The 22,854-nt window shown below is 45.0% G+C and overlaps 1 long non-coding RNA gene and 1 pseudogene across 1 annotated transcript; both read left to right on the top strand.

Moving 5' to 3' along the window:
• The first annotated feature begins 2,610 nt into the window (after positions 1 to 2,610).
• Positions 2,611 to 19,603, top strand: LOC140721976 (uncharacterized). Its single transcript, XR_012097516.1, has 4 exons — positions 2,611 to 2,658; positions 3,598 to 3,682; positions 7,841 to 8,008; positions 19,031 to 19,603. It is a non-coding gene; the product is annotated as an uncharacterized lncRNA (long non-coding RNA).
• LOC140721982 (uncharacterized) lies at positions 19,604 to 22,144 on the top strand (annotated as a pseudogene).
• The last annotated feature ends 710 nt before the right edge of the window (positions 22,145 to 22,854 follow it).

Genomic DNA, 22,854 nt, shown 5'->3' with positions numbered 1-22,854 from the left:
TGAACTCTGGGGTACTTCAAACGCTCCCTCCTTCCAGTCTGAAAATGAACCACTCATCCAGCCGCACACTACCTGCAGTTTATCGATCTCCAACGAAAAAGCCTAATCACCTACTCCTGAGGATCAATAGCATTGCTGACTCTGAGTTTACCACCGACAGATGCCAGGAGGGACATAATAATCAGAAAGTCTCTAGTCGCATCCGTGTATATAAAATGTGATCTTAGTGAGTGTGTGGCGTATGCTCAGAATGTGAAGGAGATAGACAAACTGAGCCAAGTCACAGACTGATGAAGGGGAGGAATGATCCATTTTGATACAGAGAGGGAAGCAGAGTTTGATATTGACCCTGATGCCGGAACTGTAGTCAGTTAGAAGATGAAATCTTGTTCCTCCAAATTGTTTTGAGCTGTGACAGTGCTTTTTTCTGAAGGCACCATGGAGACAAAAATTATCTGAGTTGAAATGTTGTCCTTCGCCCACTGACGTGGTCTGTAAACTTTTAATAGTGTAGAAATGTCTGAAGATCTGTGTGTGGGAATCACAAACACAACAGAACGATATCTCCGCTGTATCTGTCAGTTCACCAGCGTTGGAATGCCACCGATCCTTGAATATGGAGGCCGAGATGCTGGAGAAGACAGCGCCCCACTCGCTGCCAGGAGAGCCCGATCACGTGTCCATGCCTGTGATCTGTCATTGCCATGATGTTGACAGCAGTGTGACTTCATACTCTGGTTCTCATTTTGGAAGGGATTCAATCGGCCATCACAGTTACACCAGCAGCTTCGCACTGGGAAGCGGCCGTTCACCTGCTCCGTGTGTGTGAAGTGACTCATTCAGTTAACCCACCCTGTGATGCTCCGCTGAGTTTACAATAAGTGGAGGCCACATTTCTGTCCGGAGTGAGCAAAGAGTTTCACTCGATCATCCCAGCTGCGGCAACACCAGCAACTTCACATCAGGGAGGAAGTTCAAATCAGCTCCGTGTTAAATGTTTAACCATCACGGTGACTGAAGGCAGCTGCAGGTTCATGAGGGACTGTTATTGTCAGATTCTGCAGTTCTTTCAGCTGCTCATCGCACCCAGGACTGAACCCTAGTCACTGAGCATTGGAGGAGTCTGTTCTGCTGACGTTAGCCTTAAACTGGACTGATGTTTAATACTGTGGATCCGTGAAAGATAAATCAGTTCTGTATTAAATCCTGTGTCTCTACCACACTCACAATATACACTAGACAGGCCACTCGGCCCATCTGGTCCCTGCCCATGGTTCTGTTCCATATCAGTATTTTAAAATTTATCTCTGCCGTTTACCTCTCACTCTCTTTGTTGCAATTTGTCACCACTCGGTGGGAGAAGAGATTTCCTGTGAATTTCGTAGAATCATAGAAATCTGCAGCAAATTACCGTTCATTATACATTGTTCCGACCATGTAACCTACTCTAGTAACTACCTAGAAGTACCCTACCACATAGTCCTCTATTTTCCTAAGCTCCATATACCTACGATTCTCTTAAAAGACCCTATTGTACCCGTCTCTACCACCGTCGCTGGCAGTGCATTCCACACACCCACCACTCTCTGTGTATAAAAATATACCTCTGACATCTCCGTTGAACTACTTCCAAGCACCTTAAGCTATGCCCCCTCGTGTTAGCCATCGCAGCCCTGGGGAAAAAGCCTCTGAATATTCATACGATCAATGCCTCTCATCGTCTTGTACACCTGCATGAATTTCCTACATGATTTTCCCCAGGCTTAGTAACACGATGAGCTCGCTGAGTATTTGACCTTCCCCAGTGCTCTGGACTAAGGTGGTTAAACTCTTCCCTACTTTTTTCAAATTTTGGGTCATTTTCACTAATTTCAAAGGACTGTGCCTCAGACGGCTGTGTTGTTGCAATGTGCCTCTAAAGCCTGACAGCAGACTAGCGAGTGAATCTTCGGTGGAGCAAAGTCAGGATCCAAAGAGTTGCCAGCACTAATCAGGGCTCTAGGTCTCCGGAAAGAGATGGGGTCTGGAGGTTACAAGGAGGAGGAGGAAGAGGAACCAGACCAGCAGGGTGTGGCTATGAATGAAAGATGAGTAACATTTGGAAACTGGTCAATTGAAAAACAAAATGGTTAATGTCTACAAAACATTGCAGGTAATCAGCAGATCAGGCAGCAAATGTGGAGAGGAATAAATAGACAACATTTAGGCCGAACCCCTTCAGCATGTCTGGACTGTGTACTCCTCTGCTTAGTTGCTGCCTGAACTGCAGAGCTCCTTCAGCATTGTGTCTGTGTGCGTCGCTGTTTTCCAGCAACTGCAGAATCTCTTGAGTTTCATATCTGCATTTGTAAGAGGATTGTACTTTGGCATTAAATAAACGAAATGCCTGTTGATATTGAGTGTATCGCTTATGGGAGCCGCTTTCTGAGTTAAAAAAAAAAGCTGTTGATTTTTCTACACACAAAACAAACTGAGGTATGAGCATGAAACCGGTGCTTGCAGAAACTTTTAATGGCACCGTGATTACCCATAAAGGCCTGCGTTTAAAATTTCGCTGTCGCTTGAAGCACTGATCAAATGCGCAGGCGTCAAGCTTGCCGCTGTCTTGGATAACTCCGCATGCGCGTAGTACACAAAATGTCGGGAGGACCGTAGGAGGTAAGAGCGGGTGCTGGGTGGGTTTTAATTGAGTGACAATTGCTGTGAACACCGAACACCGTGACCCACAAACTCGGCACAGGCCAGGTCTTTTTCCTCTCTCTCAGCCCCACGATCAGTACACGGGCCCCGGGGAGCTTCCGGCTAATCAGGGAATGGGAGCAAATAGATCTCACAGACAGAGCTGAGCTGCAGAAAACTAAATGCAGGGATCAGGAACTCGTAGAAAGGGAACAAAATCTTTTTCTCAGCAGTTGAGACAATCACCTTTGTTCTGTTTCCAACCGCAGCTGCCGGCAATCCAAACAGCACACGCAAAATGCCGGAGGAACTCAGCTTTAGTAGTCTTTTCTATCGATGCTGCCTGGCCTGCTGAGTTCCTCCAGCATTTTGTGTGTGTTGCTTGTTCTGCCTGCTCTTGTTCTGGCGTTTTCTACCGGTGAGGACATGCTTTGACCCATTCTGTCTGGGTATATACTGATACCAAAAACCTTTGCCCTGGGCAACAAATAGCTTTCACATCACAAATGTGCCAGACTCCAATGAGACAGACTACTGCCCTTCCCTTCATATTCTTTGGCATTGCCATCACCGAGTTCACCACTGTCAGCCACCTGGAGGGGGGGGGGGGTTCAGGGGAAATATTTATGTACAATACAGAAACTGGTGTTACCTGTGTGTATTGTGGCGATGCAAAAGTTGCTGGATAATTTGCAAGTGGGGAGTGATATTTGGAAAACTGCCTTTTTAAAGTATCATTTAGCAAGAAAATCACTTACAGTGACATGCAAAAGTTTGAGCACCTCTGGTCAAAATTTCTGTTGCTGTGAATAGGTAAGCGAGTAAAAGATGACCTGATTTCCAAAAGGCAGAAAGTTAAAGAAGACACATTCTTTATTTTTTTAAGCTAGATTACATTTTCTTTTCCATCTCTTACAGTTTCAAAATAATAAAAAAAGGGGAAAGGGCCCGAAGCAAAGGTTTGGGCACCCTGCATGGTCAGTACTTAGTAACAACCCCTTTGGTAAGTATCACAACTTGTAAACACTTTCTGTAGCCAGCTAAGAGCCTTTCAATTCTTGTTTGGGGATTGTTGCCCATTCTTCCTTGCAAAAGGCTTCTAGTTCTGTGAGATTCTTGGGCTGTCTTGCATGCACTGCTCTTTTAGATAGATAGATAGATAGATAGATACTTTATTCATCCCCATGGGGAAATTCAACATTTTTTTCCAATGTCCCATACACTTGTTATAGCAAAAAAAACTCATTACATACAATACTTAACTCAGTAATAATATGATATGCATCTAAATCACTAACTCAAAAAGCATTAATAATAGCTTTAAAAAAAGTTCTTAAGTCCTGGCAGTTGAATTGTAAAGCCTAATGGCATTGGGGAGTATTGACCTCTTCATCCTGTCTGAGGAGCATTGCATCGACAGTAACCTGTCACTGAAACTGCTTCTCTGTCTCTGGATGGTGCTATGTAGAGGATGTTCAGGGTTTTCCATAATTGACCGTAGCCTACTCAGCGCCCTTCGCTCAGCTACCGATGTTAAACTCTCCAGTCCTTTGCCCATGACAGAGCCCGCCCTCCTTACCAGCTTATTAAGACGTGAGGCGTCCTTCTTCTTAATGCTTCCTCCCCAACACGCCACCACAAAGAAGAGGGCGCTCTCCACAACTGACCTATAGAACATCTTCAGCATCTCACTGCAGACATTGAGGTCTATCCACAGATTTTCGATGATGTTTAGGTCAGGGGAATATGAGGGCCATAGCAAAACCTTCAGCTTGTGCCTCTTGAGGTAGTCCATTGTGAATTTTGAGGTGTGTTTAGGATCATTATCCTGTTGTTGAAACCATTCTGTTTTCATCTTTAGCTTTTTTTTTACAAATGGTGTGATGTTTATTTCCAGAATTTGCGGTATTTAATTGAATTCATTCTTCCCTCTACCAGTGAAATGTTTCCAGTGCCACTGTCTGCAACACAAGCCCAAAGCATGATTGATCCATCCCTGTTCTTAACAGTTGGAGATGTGTTCTTTTCGTGAAATTCTGCACCCTTTTTTCTCCAAACATACCTTTGCTCCTTGCGGCCAAAAAGTTCTATTTTAACTTCCTCAGTCCACAGGACTTGTTTCCAAAATGAATCAGGCTTGTTTAGATGTTCCTTTGCAAACTTCTGATGCTGAATTTTGTGGTGAGGATGCAGGAAAGGTTTTCTTCCGATGACTCTTCCATGAAGGTCATATTTGTGCAGGTGTCGCTGCACAGAAGAACAGTTCACCACCACTTCGGAGTCCGCTAAATTTTCCTGAAGGTCTTTTGCAGTCAAACGGGGGTTTTGATTTGCCTTTCTAGCAATCCTATGAGCAATTCCCTGGGAAAAGTTTCTCGGTCTTCCAGACCTCAACTTGACCACCACCTTTCCCGTTAACTGCCATTTCTTAATTACATTACGAACTGAGGAAACGGCTACCCGAAAACGCTTTGCAATCTTCTTATAGCCTTGTCCTGCTTTGTGGCCATCATTTATTTTAATTTTCAGAGTGCTGGGCAGCTGCTTAGAGGAGCCCATGGCTGATGATTGTTGTGACAAGGTTTGAGGAGTCAGGGTATTTATAAAGTTTCGAAATTTGCATCACCTGGCTTTTTCTAACAAAGATTATTAATAAGCCATAGCCCTAACAAGCTAATTAATGTCTGGGACCTTGGTAAAAGTTATCTGAGAGCTCAAATCTCTTGGGGTGCCCAAACTTTTGCATGGTGTTCCTTTATTTTTTTTCACTCTAAAATTGTACAAAACAAAAATAATACACTAATCTTGCTTAAAATGTTGAAAAGAATGTTTCATCTTTAACTTTATGACTTTTGGAGATCAGTTCATCTTTTACTCACTTAACTATTCACAGTAACAGAAATTTTGACCAGGGGTGCCCAACCTTTTCCTGTGTGACTCATTGAGGTTGGGTCCTGGGATATCACAGTTCTTGATACAGGTAAAATGGACCCGGGGATCGAGCAACTTGGGCTTATGAGGTGTTGAGCAAGTATTTCTGGTCTGGGATCAGATGCTTGTTTCTGGAGTTCCTTTGGAAGCAATGAGTGCTAATCTGAGGAGAGGATGAGTTCCGATTCCAGCCTCACAGGGACAGGCTGTGAGTAAATGGGCTGTACCATGTTTACAACAGTAGAAATAGACCCTTGAGTTTGGTGTTGAAACTGTGTTTGGAAATCACTCCCCCCCCCCCCCCCCCCCACTGTCACCTGTCTGTCACCCGGCGGAAATCAAGCATAATCTCAAGTTGCTGGAGATCTGCACTAAAAACTGAAAATGTTTGAAGTCATTCTTTTCTTTTTGCAATATTTTTATTCAGAAGAAAAAAAAGATTTACAGAGTGCAACACATAGATACATCTCAACATAACTTGTGTACATTCATATATTGTAATAAAATTGATTAAAATGTTATAGCATCAGACATAAAGGTATACCACTCTGTAATCAAAAATTTAAAGATAGGTCATACATCATAAAATATTTTTTTTATATATTAAAAAAGTCAACCCTCTACCAACTACCAAAGAAAAAAGCTGATGGATGACAATGGATAATTAGAAAAAAAAACATATTCACTTAAGAAGAGAAGATAAAAATATACATAAAAGTCTGTGCGCTGTTAAACTTTATAAATTGGAAAAGTAATTTAGGAAAGGTCCTCAAATACCATAAAAAGATTGTTTCGAATTTAAGACTGAGCAGCGGATCTTTTCTAAATTTAAATACGACATAATATCACATAGCCATTGAAGATGTGTAGGAGGGGTAGACTCCTTCCATTTAAGCAAGATTGCTCTTCTTGCTAAAAGAGAGGTAAAAACTAAAACCTGTAGGTTAGGAGTATTTAAAGTTATATCTTCATTTGCAATAATACCAAACAAGGCAGTAAGGGGATTTGGGTCAAATTGGACCCTAAAAAGTTGAGAGAAGGTATGAAATACTTCCCACCAAAACTTTTCAATTGTAGAGCAAAACCAAAACATATGAATTAAAGAGGCATCAGCAGAGTTGCATTTATTACAAAGTGGAGAAACATTCGGGTAAAAACTGGAGAGCTTCTGTTTAGAAATGTAAGCTCTATGAACCAGTTTAAATTGTAGAAGAGAATGACGAGCACAGAAAGATGGTTTATTAACCCGTTTAAGAATTTTATTACATCTATCATCAGAAGTCATTCTGACAAAATGTTATTAACCTGAATTGTAAAGTTTGTTCCTCTCCCCACAGCTATTCCTTACCTGCTGAGTGTTTCTGGTAATTCCAGTTTCTTTTTATTACATTCACCCCAGAATGGTTTATATTTCCTGAAATGGACCTGTTTTAACCTGGAAATGGAAATGGCTCATTCTGTGATAGTAGAGCAGTAAAGAAAGCACAACTTTTCTCTGTAAATTATCCTGGTACCAGTTTGTGTTCAGTACAGTTGTTGCTAACAAGATTTACAAGAATAATCTCAGGAATGATTGGCTTTATGTCTGAGGAGCATTTGATGGTTCTGGACCTGTACTCAATGGAGTTCAGAAGGACGGTGGGGGTGGTGGGGGGGATGTATGGTTAAGTAAACCTACCGAATGTTGAAAAGCCTGGATACCGTGGACATGGAAAGGATGTTTCCATTAGACGGAGAATCTGTGATTTGACAGCACTGTCTCAGAATAAAGATGCTTCCCTTTAAAACTGAGATGAGAAAAATTTTTGGGCAAATTATGTCTGATCTGTGGAATTTGCTGTCACAGGTTGGTTGAGGCTGCCATTTGGGTATATTTATGACAGAGATTAATATACTCATGATTGCTAAGTAGCTTCGGGGTTACAGGAGGAAGGCAGGAATATGGTGTTGGAATAAAAATCAGCCATGGTTGAGTGGTGGGGCAGACCAGATGGATCGAATCACCTAATTCAGTTCCGGTGTCTTATGTCTTACCATGACTGAATGATGGCTCCTTCTTATCCCATATCGTTTTGTGACGTGTGAGGGGCAATAAAAGATTGTTCACTGAGATCATTATATCTGCCTTCAATGTTTGAGTTTCAGTGAGTTTTGTTCTTGGTAACATTTAGCAGAAATGTTTGGTTCTCCTTTTTATTGTTAATGTGCTTCATTATCTTTCATGTTAAAGTTGGACCTGCGGTGAGAGATTTATTGGAAGAAAAACCCCAAATGGAAGCAAACCACGACTGAAGACAGTGGAACATCAACAAGTGAACCAGCCCGAGGATTGAGAGCATCAACTGGAGAGAACCCATCTAACTCAGAGATTCCAGTGATTCATTCAGGAGAAAGTTTGGTGAGTCTCATTTACTCAAACACTGGTCCTTTAGACATTACATACCTGTACAAGGGAAGGTAGGAAATAGTTGGAAGTGAGACTGAATGTGCCCAGAGGAACCAGTTATGCCTCTGTCAGACCCAGTTACAATCACTCCAGGTCTGGTAATGTGCTTCCAGCAGCCCAGTCCTTTAAAACCACTCCCATTCTGTGGAAGTCGAATCCGGATAAAGTCACTCAGAGACCGTATAAATACAAACTCTTTACTCCAAGCACCCAGGCCTTACTCAGTTAGTCGCTCAAACAGGAACAGTCTATGACTGTTACCGCTCAATCCACTAACTGACTAACAATTCCCCTTACACCACAGATATATCTGTCCAGATACCTACCACACAAGGCAGGCTGGTGCCAAAGTTATTTACTATATTACAGCCCCTTAAGACAAATGACAAAATAGTCATAATGGCTTCCACACACAGAACAGACTGAAGCTGTTCTATCTCTACCCACGAGTGCACAAGGAGATAAACATCCAGAAAGCCTAGCTAGCTTACCTCAAGAAGAGATATGGCTCAGATGGCTTAGCAGATCTGTTGATCATCAGCAGTTTCTTTCAGAAAAATCGGCTGCTATTGTTTAACAAAGTGTTAACCCTTTTTCATACTTTATCATTTCCTCCTTTTGATCATGGATAACATTACGGCATATCAGTGGGTAAAAACAGCATACAACAGTAATTATAACAATGATATGTCCAACTATTAGGCCATAATGCAATACCATGCCCCACATATTACCGAGCAGGCCTTTAAAGACCACCATTTCGTCCCTTCGGTGAACCAATGTAAATCCTGCCCTACTCTCTTGATGCTGTCAATCTCCTTGGCAGTGTGCTCGGAGAGGGATGTAATGTTAGACTCATCAGGGATATAGGTGCAGCATTCTGTGTCAATAATAACACAGGTTTCCCCCTTTCACAGCGAGGATAAAATCTAAAGCCATACGATTCTGTAGGACTGTTTGCCGGATTGCAATCATTTCAGTGGATATTTCTGTTACTTGGGCCTGTGTTTCTGTCAGGGCCCCTGCAGTATTGTGGCCAGCTCCTCAAGTGCTGTAGCCAAATTGATTATCTTTGGTGGATTCCTGGCTACTCCATAGGAGAGAAAAGTGATCATTCAAAATCGCTCAGTCTCAGTTGTTCCTCTCCGCTGCTGGGCACCTGCAAGTATGGCCAGGATGCATGTTTCCCAGTATAGGAAGTTGTGTTTGGTGGGAGCCTGATATACCATCCCTCAAAACACTGACAGCCACAGTCATCTCTGACTGGACCCCAGTTCCTCATCTCTCTTACCCAGGCTGAGAAAGCCCAGGCTGAGAGTTCCTCACTCTGGTTGAGCGGGATTACTGACATTGGAATCATAGTTTTACTATGCTGCAGAATTTCAGCACAAACCCAGCAGGACTCTAAACAGGATACCTGTTTGGTATCGGTGTGACAGAGAGACAGAAAGGTGTTAACGTGGGGGCCCCGGATGCTGGGGTGAGTCCTCTCAAAGACATAAACCCCAACACCACTATCAACCAACCTATTTTCCTTTAGTTCGAGACAGTTCTTCTACTCAGACAGACAGACAGACGTACTTTATTGATCCCGAGGGAAATTGGGTAACATGTTCAGCACGTTTGGCGCCTAATCGATCTATCCACCGAGATTGCCCCTTCAGTTTCACAGCCGTGGGAGTGGTCATTAACACCTGATATGGTCCTCTCCACCGAGGTCCAACTTTCCCTCAATCTCAGTTCTTGATCAGGACAAAATTCCCAGGTTCTATGGTGGGCTAGTCACTCCTCTCTGTGGATTAGTTCCATTCCTTGTAAGCCTGTCAAACCTGTGAATGTAGTGCTTGGAAAATGTTGGTCTCTTCCCTGAGGGGATGCATATCCAGTTATGCTGGTAGACTTTGTGGGAACAATGGTACACAAGGTCTTTGTCCCCAGGGTGTCCTCATGGGCCGTCCATGAATGATTTCAGCTGGTGACAACACTGTTTTCCCCTGTGGGGTAACCCTCATGTGGAATAGGTCCAACGGTAGGTCCTTCAACCAAGTGAGTCCAGTCTCTGCTGTTAGTTTGGCTAATTTACTCTTCAGAGTGCCATTGACTCTTTCCACTAAGCCAGCGGCCCGTGAGTGGTGTACACAGTGGAATTGTTGCCTGATAGCTAGTTTGTTACATACCTCTTTGTTCACTGTCACCACAATGTGTGGGCCATTGTCAGAGCTCAGCATCTCCAGCAGGCTTTACCTTGGAATTATTTCCCATAATAATAACTTCATAACAGTCATAGCATTCTTATTGGTAGTTGGAATAGCTTCAATCTATCTACTAAACACATGTATAATAATTAAGCAGTATCTATAGCAATGTACTCTAGGCAATTCAATAAAATCAACTTGTAGACAGGAAAAAGGTCCACCTGTCAAGGGAGTCGTACCCGGTGGGCAGGTTACCAACCATTCACTCCTTTTCCAGGTGTGTACAATTCTGTATATAATCGACCAAGATTGGTAAGAACTGTGTAGGAACACAAACCTGTCCCGCTGGGGTGATCCAGAAACCTCGGTCGGGGTCTTTCTGGCACCCCACCTGGAACTACAGCTTGCACTCCTCCTCAGAGGCGTCCCCCTGAAAAGTACGTACCTCCCACATGTCTGGCAAACTCGTTCTGCTTGAGTCATGGAGGATTGCTTGATGGGAACCCGAGGAGACTACAACTATCGAGGATTGTGCAGCACTTTTCGCTGTCTAATCTGCTGAAGCATTGAGTTTAGTGACCTGGTTGGACATGCGGGTGTGGGCTGCACATTTAATAATAGTCAAAACTCGAGGTAGCTGTAGAGCGGTGAGTAAGTTGTTTACAAAGGAGGCATTACTCATGGGGTGGCCAGAGCAAATCAGGAATCCCCATGTTCCCAGAGAGCCCGGTAGTCATGTACAACTCCAAATGCATAACGGGAATCCGTGTAATTGTTCGCACTTTTATCTGTTGCTAGGATACAGGCACAAGTCAGAGCAAACGGCTCAGCCTTCTGGACGAGACAGCTGCTTCAAAAGAGGCCTGCTCAATTACTTCACTGTCCGTTACTATCGCATCACCAGAATATTGTTTCTCTGCTGGATCCACAAAACAGCCTCCATCCTTATATGGAGTTGCGTTGGACTTGAGGGGGTATTGCGGAATGGATGGGAGAGTCTGTCCTTCTTCCACAGTGATCCGGATTGGGGCAGTTGGTGTGGCCGATCTCGTGGCCTGAAATTGCCCAGAGATGGGGTACAACATCTCGGTCAATATTAAAAGGTTGTCTTACCAGATGTGCCATCTTCAACTCAAAGTCCTTCCAGTATTGGAGTTGTCTCGCGACCAAATTTTGCCAGTCTCCCTCGTTGCTAGAGGCTTGTTTCATCAGGGTGTAGGCAAAGAACCCTAGGGTCTTTGGTTTGAACCCGGGGCAAACCCTGACGGTAGTATGGGGAACAACCAGTCCTGTCTGTCGCCAAAGGAAATCTGGAACTTTGGCCAGAAATGCACTGCCCTCTTTTCCTTTAACCTCTCCAATCACCGTTACTGGGAAATTCTGTCCCTCGAGGGGGACATAATACTGGTTTTCCTCAGTTGACCACCCCGGAGGGTCATAGCACAGAGTCACATGAGGGTCGGCCGCTGGCAGAAGGTGTTCAAATGCAGTGGAGTCCAGATTAAGTGCCCACCACTGGGGGATGTCAGTAACTGGGGAAGATGTCAGTTGTTCACTAGTCCCAGGGTGACACCCTTGTCCACGCAGAGAATCTCGACTTCCAACGGACAGAGCAAGTCTCTCTCTGCTAGATTACACCCCCGACTGGTGGTGACTGTAAATGAAACCTCACACTGGGTCCCCTGGAATTCCACCTGCAGTGGCTGGGTATGTGAATACGTACATTCCGTTCATTCAAACCCAAACAGAGTGATTGTCGCGTCTGATAGCTGTTTTCCCTTTTCCGATACTATTTCCTGATCGACAGTGGTTGTGGTTGTCCCCATATCAATCATAAACGGAACAGGAATTCCAGCAACTTGCAATATTACATTGGGCTCTTCCTGAGGGGTGGTACTCACGGTAGGAAGCATCCTTGATTGTCAATTTCTAAACAGGTTGTTGTCCCCACCCTGTCCCTTGGTAGGTTTTTGTTCCCATTTCGGATCCCCAGATATAGCCCGCTCGCGTCTTTCTTTGCCGCTGAACATATTCACCTTTAATGTTAGTTCCCTTTGGGTTTGATCGGGATTCGAAAGTCGGGTCCCAATAATATGTCAAAGCTTGTCGCATCGATTTCGGTCATTGTCAGGCCAATCCATATTATTTGTTTTAATCATGTTGGATAACTTAGTTGGTAAGTATTGGAGCGGTAAGGCTTTAAACTGGGGGTGGGGGGGGGGGGTGGATTCCCAGTGCCGTAGCAGGCCACAAACTGCTCCCGATAGTCTGGTCCAGATTCCGCAGGCTTAGGTTTGCATTCAAGAACTTCAGTGATGTTTACAGGTTGCTGGAGAGCCCTTTCCAAGGCTTGAATAATCTGGTCTGTCTGTTCATTCTCATTATGGTTTCCTGCCTGTAACTCCTGATAGGTTTGGTATCTCAATTCTGCCTTCCATTTCCACCCCTCATCAGCTGAGAGAATCTTGCAGCAGAGACCGAATACATCTTGCAGGGTCGCATTAAACATTTGTATAGTACTGCGGACACACTGAGCAAACTGTGCTGGTTTTTCTCTTCTACCTGGGACCTGATTCATGATCATTATCATTTCTTGAGGCTTCCAGGGTGCATACACAGGAATCACTGAGGACTGTCCCTCCTCCTGCTGCTGGTGGACTGGGCAGCATTCGGGTGGGCAATTGCCTTCAGAACCATAGAACATTACAGCACAGAAACAGGCCTTTTGGCCCTTCTTGGCTGTGCTGAACCATTTTTCTGCCTAGTCCCACTGACCTGCACCTGGGCCATATCCCTCCAAACCCCTCTCATCCATATACCTGACCAAGTTTTTCTTAAATGTCAAAAGTGAGTCCACTTTCACCACTTCATCTGGCAGCTCATTCCACACTCCCACCACTCTGCCTGAAGAAGCCCCCCCATGTTCCCTTTAAACTTTTCCCCTTTCACCCTTAACCCATGACCTCTAGTTTTTTTTTGTCTTCTTGCCTCAGTGGAAAAAGCCTGATAGCATTCACTCTGTCTATACCTATCATAATTTTATACACCCCTATCAAATCTCCCCTCATTCTTCTACGCTCCAAGGAATAAAGTCCTAACCTATTCAACCTTTCTCTGTAACTCAGTTTCTCAAGTCCCGGTAACATCCTTATAAACGTTCTCTGCACTCTTTCAACCTTATTAATATCCTTCCTGTAATTAGGTGACCAAACCTGCACACAGTACTCCAAATTCGATCTCACCAATGTCTTGTACAACCTCACCATTACATTCCAACTCTGATACTCAGTACTTTGATTTATAAATGCTAATGTACCAAAAGCTCTCTTTACAACCCTATCTACTTGTGACGCCACTTTTAGGGAATGATGTATCTGTACTCCCAGAGCCCTCTGTTCTACCGCACTCCTCAGTGTCCGACCATTTACCTTGTATGTTCTACCTTGGTTTGACATTCCGGTGCAATACCTCACACTTGTCCGCATTAAACTCCATCTGCCATTTTTCAGTCTGTTCCTCCGACTGGTCCAAATCCCTCTGCAAGCTTTGAAAACCTTCCTCACTGTCCACTACACCTCCAATCTTTGTATCATCAGCAAATTTGCTGATCCAATTTGCCACATTATCATCCAGATCATTGATATAGATGACAAATAACAATGGACCCAGCACTGATCCCTGTGGCACACCACTAGTCACAGGCCTCCACTCAGAGTAGCAATCCTCCACTACCACTCTCTCGCTTCTTCCATTGAGCCAATGTCTTTGTGGAGCCATTAACTCTGGGGTTCTATTGGATCCTTCCCTTCCTGTCTCGGTATTCTCTTAATGAATCACAGGGTTTACGGACCTCCCCTTCCCTGCCGACACTGTTTTACCTGAGCGGGCACTGTATCTGAGTACTGGGAGGATTGGGGTTTGGGAGCACTGGGTGCACTTGGCTCCTGGTAAGTTGGGTGGGGGGTGCTACGGTGGGTGCCCACTGCTCATCACGGTCACTGTCCTCAAACAGGGTCAGTATGCCAGACATGGGTTTGGGATCCCTTGTTTCCCTATCAGTTCGAACTTCAGACTGATGTTCCTGCCCTGCTCTCCTATCTAGGCCAGCCTTGGTTTGCTTACGTTGTTTTCCCTGCTCTTGCTTGCTGCATCTAACCACCCATTCACGCTCCACTTTTAGCGTCTCCCAACCTTTGGTGTTCTTCCTGCAGTACATACCTCTCTCCCTTTGTCACATGCATTATTCCTCCAACTTGCTAATAATGTACTGTTCCACTTTCCATCTGCCTTTTCCTTCCAATCCCTTTTCAACAATTTCCACTTCTTTCCACAATTTTTTTCCCATATCAAATTTACTGCTTGTTCTCATGAGGTAATATCCCTGGTTCGTCCCCAGTGGCCACATTTTGTTCCCCAATTTCTTATTCAGCGCTGCACTCAACATGCGCAAATCTTTTTCCTTGTCTGGAAAACTCTTGCACGTTGTGTAGGGCTGCTCCTGGCCCACTCGTATCAATCGACTGCAATTGAACCATGTGCACCAAATAATATACCCAGCACAAAGCCTCCCGCTCAATTAACAATCAGATATATTTACCCGGCTGGCACCTCCTGCCTCCTGTCCACTTAATGAAATTTACCTGGAACCACCTCCTGCCCACTCAGTAAAATTTTGCCCACCTTATACGAGTCCCCAAACAGATTCTTTCCCGAACCCGTCAAGGTATACGATCAGCCTTGGACGAGGGACCGTACATCGAAAGGAACTAACGGAGAGCGACAAAATGTAAAATAGCTATTGGGTGCCCGGTCAGTCTCCGCAGTCCCCAGAGTGGTCCAGCCGCTTACTCAGCCCGTCTGCTTGGCACTCCCTATATTGGGATCCTGTTCGTGACGCCAAATGTTAAAGTTGAATCTGAATAAAACACGGGAGACCAGCTTCTTATCGTCACCACAGTTTATTGTGCATTCTCCTGTAGGAGTTTGAGACCCAGTTGTCAAAGGGAAGGCACGTAAGCACCGCCACCATCTGACAAGTGGACTCACTTAGTCAGGTTACAGCCGTGTATTTGTACATGAACCCAGACATTTATACAAAGTAAGCCCCAGACATTACTATTGCAAGGTGTTATTAGAACTGGTATGCCCACCAAATCTGTTGGTGCAAAACTAAATTACGTAGATAAGAGAGTTTGCTAAATGAAGGTTCTAATTACAGATGGATGTACTGTCCAGTCCTTATCAATTATTCCCTTTGCAAGGCTCTGACTTAATTACAGACATGTTCATTCCTGTCTTATCAGCGAGTCCTCCTCCCTTCACTCAAATGAGGGTACAATGTATAATGTTATCAGCTAATGAGGGTGCAATGCATAATGTTATCAGCTCTCAGTGAGTCTCTCTGCAAGCCGCAGAGAACTGGTAATGAGCCTGTCTTAGCAAACCGCTGAACACAGAGTTTACTTCAGTTCAAAAATTCCTATTCAGTCCCAAATATTCTTTTAGCCAGAGATTACATAGGTTCAAAATGTTTTTTTTTAATATATCCTTAATTCCTCAGGAGGGTTCATGGGAAATATTTATGTCCATTATAGAAACTGGTGTTCCCTGTGTGTATTGTGGTGATGCAAAAGTTGCTGGAGAATTTAGAAGTGGGAAGAAGTGGAGTGATATTTGGAACTCTGACTTTTTAAAGCGTAATTTAGCAAACAAACCACTTATGGACAATATGCAAGAGCTTTGGTGAGAAAATCCTTCATTACCCATTACAGGCCTGCTATATAGTTTGTGTGAGAGAGCAGATGAACTTGATCAAACCCAAAGGAGATCAAAGTTGTTATCGACAGTGATTTGCTAGCTGTTAAAATGAATACCTCTATATAAAGTTCACTCTGCACATGTTGTCACTTGGAAAAAAATGTACAGTACATGATTTATGTGCCCACTGGTCATTACAAAATAGAGGGGACATTGGTGGGAAGGTGGAGAGACCTCCAGTGTCCCGGATGCCCTCAACGACAAGATGTGCATCCAGCTGCAGCTTGTAACCCTGCACTTCAAGGAGTTGGATCTTGAAATGGATGAATTCTGGATCAGCTCGGAGTCCTTCATATACATGACGAGTAGAAATCTTTACGTTACATCTCCGTCTAAATGTGCAATGTGTAAGTTATAGTAATTTCTAATAAATAGTTTGTACATAGGACAGTCAATAAAGCAAAAATGCAATTCTATCAGCATGAATTAATCAGTCTGAAGGCCTGGGAGAAGATGCCATCCCGAAGCCTATTAATCCTTTTGCTGTGGTACTGTTTCCTGGATGGTAGCAGCAGGAACAGTTTGTGGTTGTGGTGAATTGGGTCCCCAATATCCTTTGTGCCCCTTTTAAACACCTGTCTCTGTAAATGCCCTTAATCATGGGAAGTTCACATCTACAGATGTGCAGGGCTGTCTGCACCACTCTCTGCATGTTCCTGAGATTGAGGGAAGTACAGTTCACATACCAGGCAGTGATGCAGCCAGTCAGGATGCTCTCAATTGTCTCCCTCTAGAATGCTCTTAGGATTTGGGGCCCATAACAAACTTCTTCAACCATCTGAGGTTTAAAAGGGGCTCCTGTGCTCTTTTCACAATACAGCCGGTATGTACAGACCATGTGAGATCCTTGTTGATGTTTGTGCTGAGGATCTTAAAGCTGTTCACCCTCTCGACCCCAGATCCATTGATGTCAATAGGGGCTAGCCTTTCTCCATTCCTCCTGTAATCCACAATCAGCTCCTTTGTTTTTGTGACAATCAGGGAAAGGTTGTTTTCTTGACACCAGTCAGATGTTGCTCAGACCTCAGATAAGAGTCAGCAATCAAATGATCATGCATGGTATGAATGTGCTGAGCTGCATTTATCACAATGCAGGAAGCATCGTAGGAAAGCCAGATAAGCTGAGGACAGGGAATTATGATATTGTAGCCATTATTGGGACTTGGTTGCACCCAACAGTCTGAGGGATTTAGAGGAACAAATTTCCAGAGAGATCGCAGACCATGACAAAAAACAAAGGTTGATTCAGCAAGTGCTTTTAACTTTCCAGATATTGTCTGTGTCTCTCATACTATAAAAGGACTAGATGGGATAGAGTTTGTCAAATGTGCCCTTAATCAGTACGTAGGATTCCCGACGTAGAAGTGTGCAATAAGCTGTTAGGAAATGATCCAGGGCTGGTGATAGCAATTAGGGATCATAATGCCATGAGATTCAAAGTAAATATGCAAAAAGAGAGATCTGGATCACGGGTTGAGATTCTAAATTGGAGAAAGGTCAATTTTGATGTTATCAGAAAGGATCTGACAAGTGTGGTTTGGGACAGGCTGTTTTCTGGCAAAGGAGTACTTTGTAAGTGGGAGGCCTTCAGAAATGAAAATTTGAGGGTGTGGAGTTTGTACATGCCTGACAAAATAAAGGTTGAAAGGTAACTGGTGCAGGGAACCTGGGTTTTTAAGAGATATTGAGGCCCTGGATATGTTGTTCCTCTAAATGCCTCAGACTGTTGGGTGCCACCAGGACGCATTAATGACTACAATATCATGATTCCATGCACTGGAATCTTTTTCTTTACTTTTTTTTACTCATCTTCTGTTGGTTTCCAAAAGCTTCCCAATAGTTTTTGCTCCTTGTTTGCCCTCTCTTGGGCTTTTATGTTGGCTTTGGCTTCTCATTTTAGTCACAGTTGTGTCCTCCTGCCTTTCCAATGCTTCCACTTCTTTGGGATGTATCGATCACTCAGCTCCCGAATTGCTCCCAGAAACTCCAGCCATTGCTGCTCCGTTGTCACCCCTACCTTTCCCCTTCCAAACAAGTTTGTCCAGCTTCTCTGTCACAGAAACGTGGAGAAGCTCAGTAGGGAAACAGGCTATTTGGCCAATCTAGTCAATGCTGAAAAAACATTTAAGCTGTCTAATGCAACTACCTGCACCGGGACTATCGCCCTCCATAACCCTACCATCCAGGCTCCCATCCAAACTTCTTTAAAATGGTGAAACTGAGCTCATATTCATCACTCGTGCTGACGTCTCATTCCACACTCTCACAACCATTTCAGTGAGGAGCTTTTCCACATGCTCTCATTAAATTTTCACCTTTGCCACTTACCCATGATCCTCTGGTTATCATCGCATCCAACCACAGTGGAATAAGCTCCATACATTTACCCTATCTGTACCTTAATTTTGTATACTTCTAACAAAACCTCAAAGCAATATATGATTCCCTTGTTTATGTTTAGGGCATATTTTAGGTGAAAAGATGATGAGGGATATTGATTGTGTGGATAGCCAGAGGCTTTTTCCCCCAGGTCTAAAGTGGCTAACACGAGGAGCATAGTTTTCAGGTGCTTGGAAATAGATACCGAGGGGATGTCAGGTGTTAGTTTTTTTACACAGAGAGTAGGGTGCATGGAATGCAGTACTGGCTATTTGCGTGAGAGTGGTTCAGTTACTGTGGGGCCAGGCACCGATGCAGCTCAGTGGGAACAGGGAATAATACCAATGGAGAGAGTCAAACTGAGCCAGGTTACAGATTGGGGATGGCAGAAATGCCCCATTCTCATAGAGACAGGAGGAGCATCAGAGAGTTTGATGGTCATTCCAGATACCAGCACTGTGCCGAGTTAGAAGATGACTTCTCTCTCCAACTTGTGAAGCCATATCACACCTTGACAAGTCAAGTAATCTCATCTGAAATGTTGTCCTACATCCATTGATGGATTTTGTAAATCTTTTTACAGGTTGAAAATGATGAGGAATTTGTCTACGGGAATCTCAAACAGTTCACATCAGTTTTGCTGTCTCTGACCAGATATTTACGAAGTGGAGCAAGGGATTCACTTCATCTTCCTTCCTGTTCAGACTGTGGGGAGGGATTCACTCGATCATCTGACCGACTGGCACGCCCGCCATTTTACATGGGGGAACCCATTCACCTGGTCATCTCAACTGAAGGTACATCAGCAAGTTCACACTGGGACAAGGCCATTCACCTGTTCTGTGTGTGAGAAGGGATCCAGTCGGTCTTCCCACCTGTGGAACACCAGTCAGTTCACACTGGGCAGAGGCTGGTCATCTGCTGAATTTGTGAGGAAAAATCCACTCGGTCATCTGACATAATGGCTCAACAGTGAGTTCACACCGGGGAGTTGCCATTCATCTGCTCAGACTGTGGGAGGGGATTCACTTGCCCATCTGACCTAATGGCTCATCTGCTAGTTCACACTGGGGAGAGGCCGTTCACCTGCTCGGACTGTGGGAAGGGATTCACTCGGTCATCCCAACTGAAGGTACATCAGCGAGTTCACACTGGGGAGAGGCCATTCACCTGCTCGGACTGTGGGAAGGGATTCACTCAGTCATCCCATCTGAAGGTACACCAGCGAGTTCACACTGGGGAGAGGCCGTTCACCTGCTCAGACTGTGGGAAGGGATTCACTTGCTCATCCCAACTGAAGGTACATCAGCGAGTTCACACTGGTGAGCGGCCGTTCACCTGCTCAGACTGTGGGATGGGATTCACTAGCTCATCTAAACTGAAAATACATCAGCGAGTTCACACTGGGGAGAGGCCGTTCACCTGCTCAGACTGTGGGAAGGGATTCACTTGCTCATCCCAACTGAAGGTACATCAGCGAGTTCACACTGGTGAGCGGCCGTTCACCTGCTCAGACTGTGGGAGGGGATTCACTTGCTCATCTGACCTAACGGTACACCAGCGAGTTCACACTGGGGAGAGGCCGTTCACCTGCTCGGACTGTGAGAAGGGATTCCCTTGCTCATCCCAACTGATGGTACATCAGCGAGTTCACACTGGGGAGAGGCTGTTCACCTGCTCAAACTGTGGGAAGGGATTCACTCGGTCATCTCAACTGAAGGTACACCAGCGAGTTCACACTGGGGAGAGGCCGTTCATCTGCTCAGACTGTGGGAAGGGATTCCCTTGCTCGTTGCAACTGATGATACATCAGCGAGTTCACACTGGGGAGAGGCCGTTCACCTGCTCAGACTGTGGGAGGGGATTCATTTCCTCATCTAACCTGAAGGTACATCAGTGAGTTCACACTGGAGAGAGGCCGTTCACCTGCTCAGACTGTGGAAAGGGATTCACTCGGTCATCTGACCTAATGGTACACCAGCTAGTTCACACGGGGGAGAGGCCGTTCTCCTGCTCAGACTGTGGGAAGGGATTCACTCGGTCATCTCAACTGAAGGTACATCAGAGAGTTCACACTGGAGAGAGGCCATTCACCTGCTCATACTGTGGGACAGGATTCACTCAGGCATCCTCCCTAATGAAACACCAGCGAGTTCACACCGGGGAGCGGCCCTTCACCTGCTCGGACTGTGGGAAGGGATTCATTTGCTCATCTAACCTGAAGACACATCAGCAAGTTCATACTGGCGAGAGGCCATTCACCTGCTCAGACAGTGGGAAGGGATTCATTCGGTCGTCTTACCTGATGGCTCACCAACGAGTTCACACAAGGGAGCGGCCGTTCACCTGCTCAGACTGTGGGAAGGGATTCACTTGCTCATCCCAACTGAGGGTACATCACCGAGTTCACACTGGCGAGAGGCCATTCACCTGCTCAGACTGTGGGAAGGGATTCACTTGCTCATCCCAACTGAAGGTACATCAGCGAGTTCACACTGGGGAGAGGCCGTTCACCTGCTCAGACTGTGGGAAGGGATTCCCTTGCTCATCCCAACTGAGGGTACATCAGCGATTTCACACTGGCGCGAGGCCATTCACCTGCTTAGACTGTGGGAAGGGATTCACTAGGTCATCTATACTGAAGGTACATCAGCGAGTTCACACTGGGGAGAGGCCGTTCACCTGCTCGGACTGTGGGAAGGGTTTCACTTGCGCATCCCAACTGAAGGTACATCAGAGAGTTCACACTGGGGAGAGGCCGTTCACCTGCTCAGAATGTGGGAAGGGATTCACTCAGTCATCTCAACTGAAGGTACATCAGCGAGTTCACACCAGGGAGCAGCCGTTCACCTGCGCGGACTGCGGGAAGGGATTCACTTGGTCATCTCAACTACAGAGACACCAGCGAGTTCACACTGGGTAGAGGCCGATCACCTGCTCAGACATTGGGAAGAGTTTCTCTCAGCCAAATCAACCAACTGTGCATCATTGACTTCAAACTGGAGAGGCCGTTCACCTGCTGTGATTGTGGGAAGCGATTCACTTAGTCATCGAGGCTTATGTAACTCTCGCTTCGGCTGGCAGCTTAATGTAGGGGGTGATAGCCCCCAGCCCGGCCAAACTAGAGAAATCTCGTTTGGGTGGATGCTGTGTGATGAGTCCCCTGTTACAAATCAGTTCCCTGAAATTACAAACAGTACACAATATGCGATTAAACGATTGAGCTTTATAATTCTTACTTTGACTACAGGATTAGGTAAGTAAACAAAGAAGAATGGCCCGCTCTATCCATTCGTGTCTTCTCATCTCTCCCGAGTGAAAGACCACAAATTCTCTCTTCGAGACTCACAAGAAAGAACGTTTCTCTCGTTGGATAGCCCCGCACTCCAAAACCCTGTTATCTCCAGGCTTAACCTAAACATTGCTGCTAAAGAGAAACCATTACCTCAGCAGTGAAACATTGCAGAGAGGCCATTACATGAGCAGTGAAACCTTGCAGCATGTTACACATGTGACACACTATCGGGTTCACACTGGGGAGAAAGATTCAATGAGCTGCATGCTGGATATTTGTCCATCACCGTTGCTGAATGCAATTTCAAGAGTGACTGTCGGTGCTGAACTCTGCAATTATTGCTGCTGCTCACCACACCCAGTTCTGCACCCTGGTAACTGGGCATGGGAGGAGTTTCTTCTGCTGCACATTCACCTTTAATGGAATTGGAGTTTAATATTCTGGATCTGAGACAAATAAATCAGTTTATTTTAAACTCTGTCTCTGGTACTGAAGTGAATTTATAACACACTTAGTGTACAGTAGAGAGTCAACTCTGGCCAGCTGGACCCTGCCAGTGATCCTGTTCCATGACAGTCCTTTTCAATCCTCCCGTGTACGGCCAAAACGGCATGGTTTTCCTCAGGAGAAATCTTCCCAGACAGACCTCTCGGAATTCTTTGGTGAAATAAGAAAGGTGGTGGGTGTTGTTTGTTTGGATTTTCAGATGATTCTGAACAAGGTGCTGCAGCTGAAGCTGCTTAACAAGACTCCAGCTCATGGTATTTGATGTCTCTGTGCTGTTCCCGCTGGAGTTTAGAATTATGGGCGGGTTTCCTGAATAAAGCCAAGATAGAGAGGATGTTTCCCATAATGCGTAGCCCAGGACCAGGGGTACACCCTCAGACTACAGGGAAATCAATTCATAAGAAAGATGAGGAGGAAATCTTATGATATTATGTTTATTCAACATGGCCATGACTGATCTCTGCTTCTGTGCCCATCCCCCTCTATCTCCACCTCAAATGTACCCAGTCAGCTGCCTACACTCAGCTAGATAGACACTTCACTGATCCTAAAGGAATTTACATGGAAGATTTAGAATTTTAGAAATTTCCATATGTCTCCATTTA

Source organism: Hemitrygon akajei, unplaced genomic scaffold (genome assembly GCF_048418815.1).
Source record: "Hemitrygon akajei unplaced genomic scaffold, sHemAka1.3 Scf000066, whole genome shotgun sequence".
Lineage (NCBI taxonomy): Eukaryota > Metazoa > Chordata > Chondrichthyes > Myliobatiformes > Dasyatidae > Hemitrygon > Hemitrygon akajei.
The sequence above is the reverse complement of the archived record's forward strand: the minus strand, read 5'-3'. Positions and strand labels throughout refer to the sequence as shown.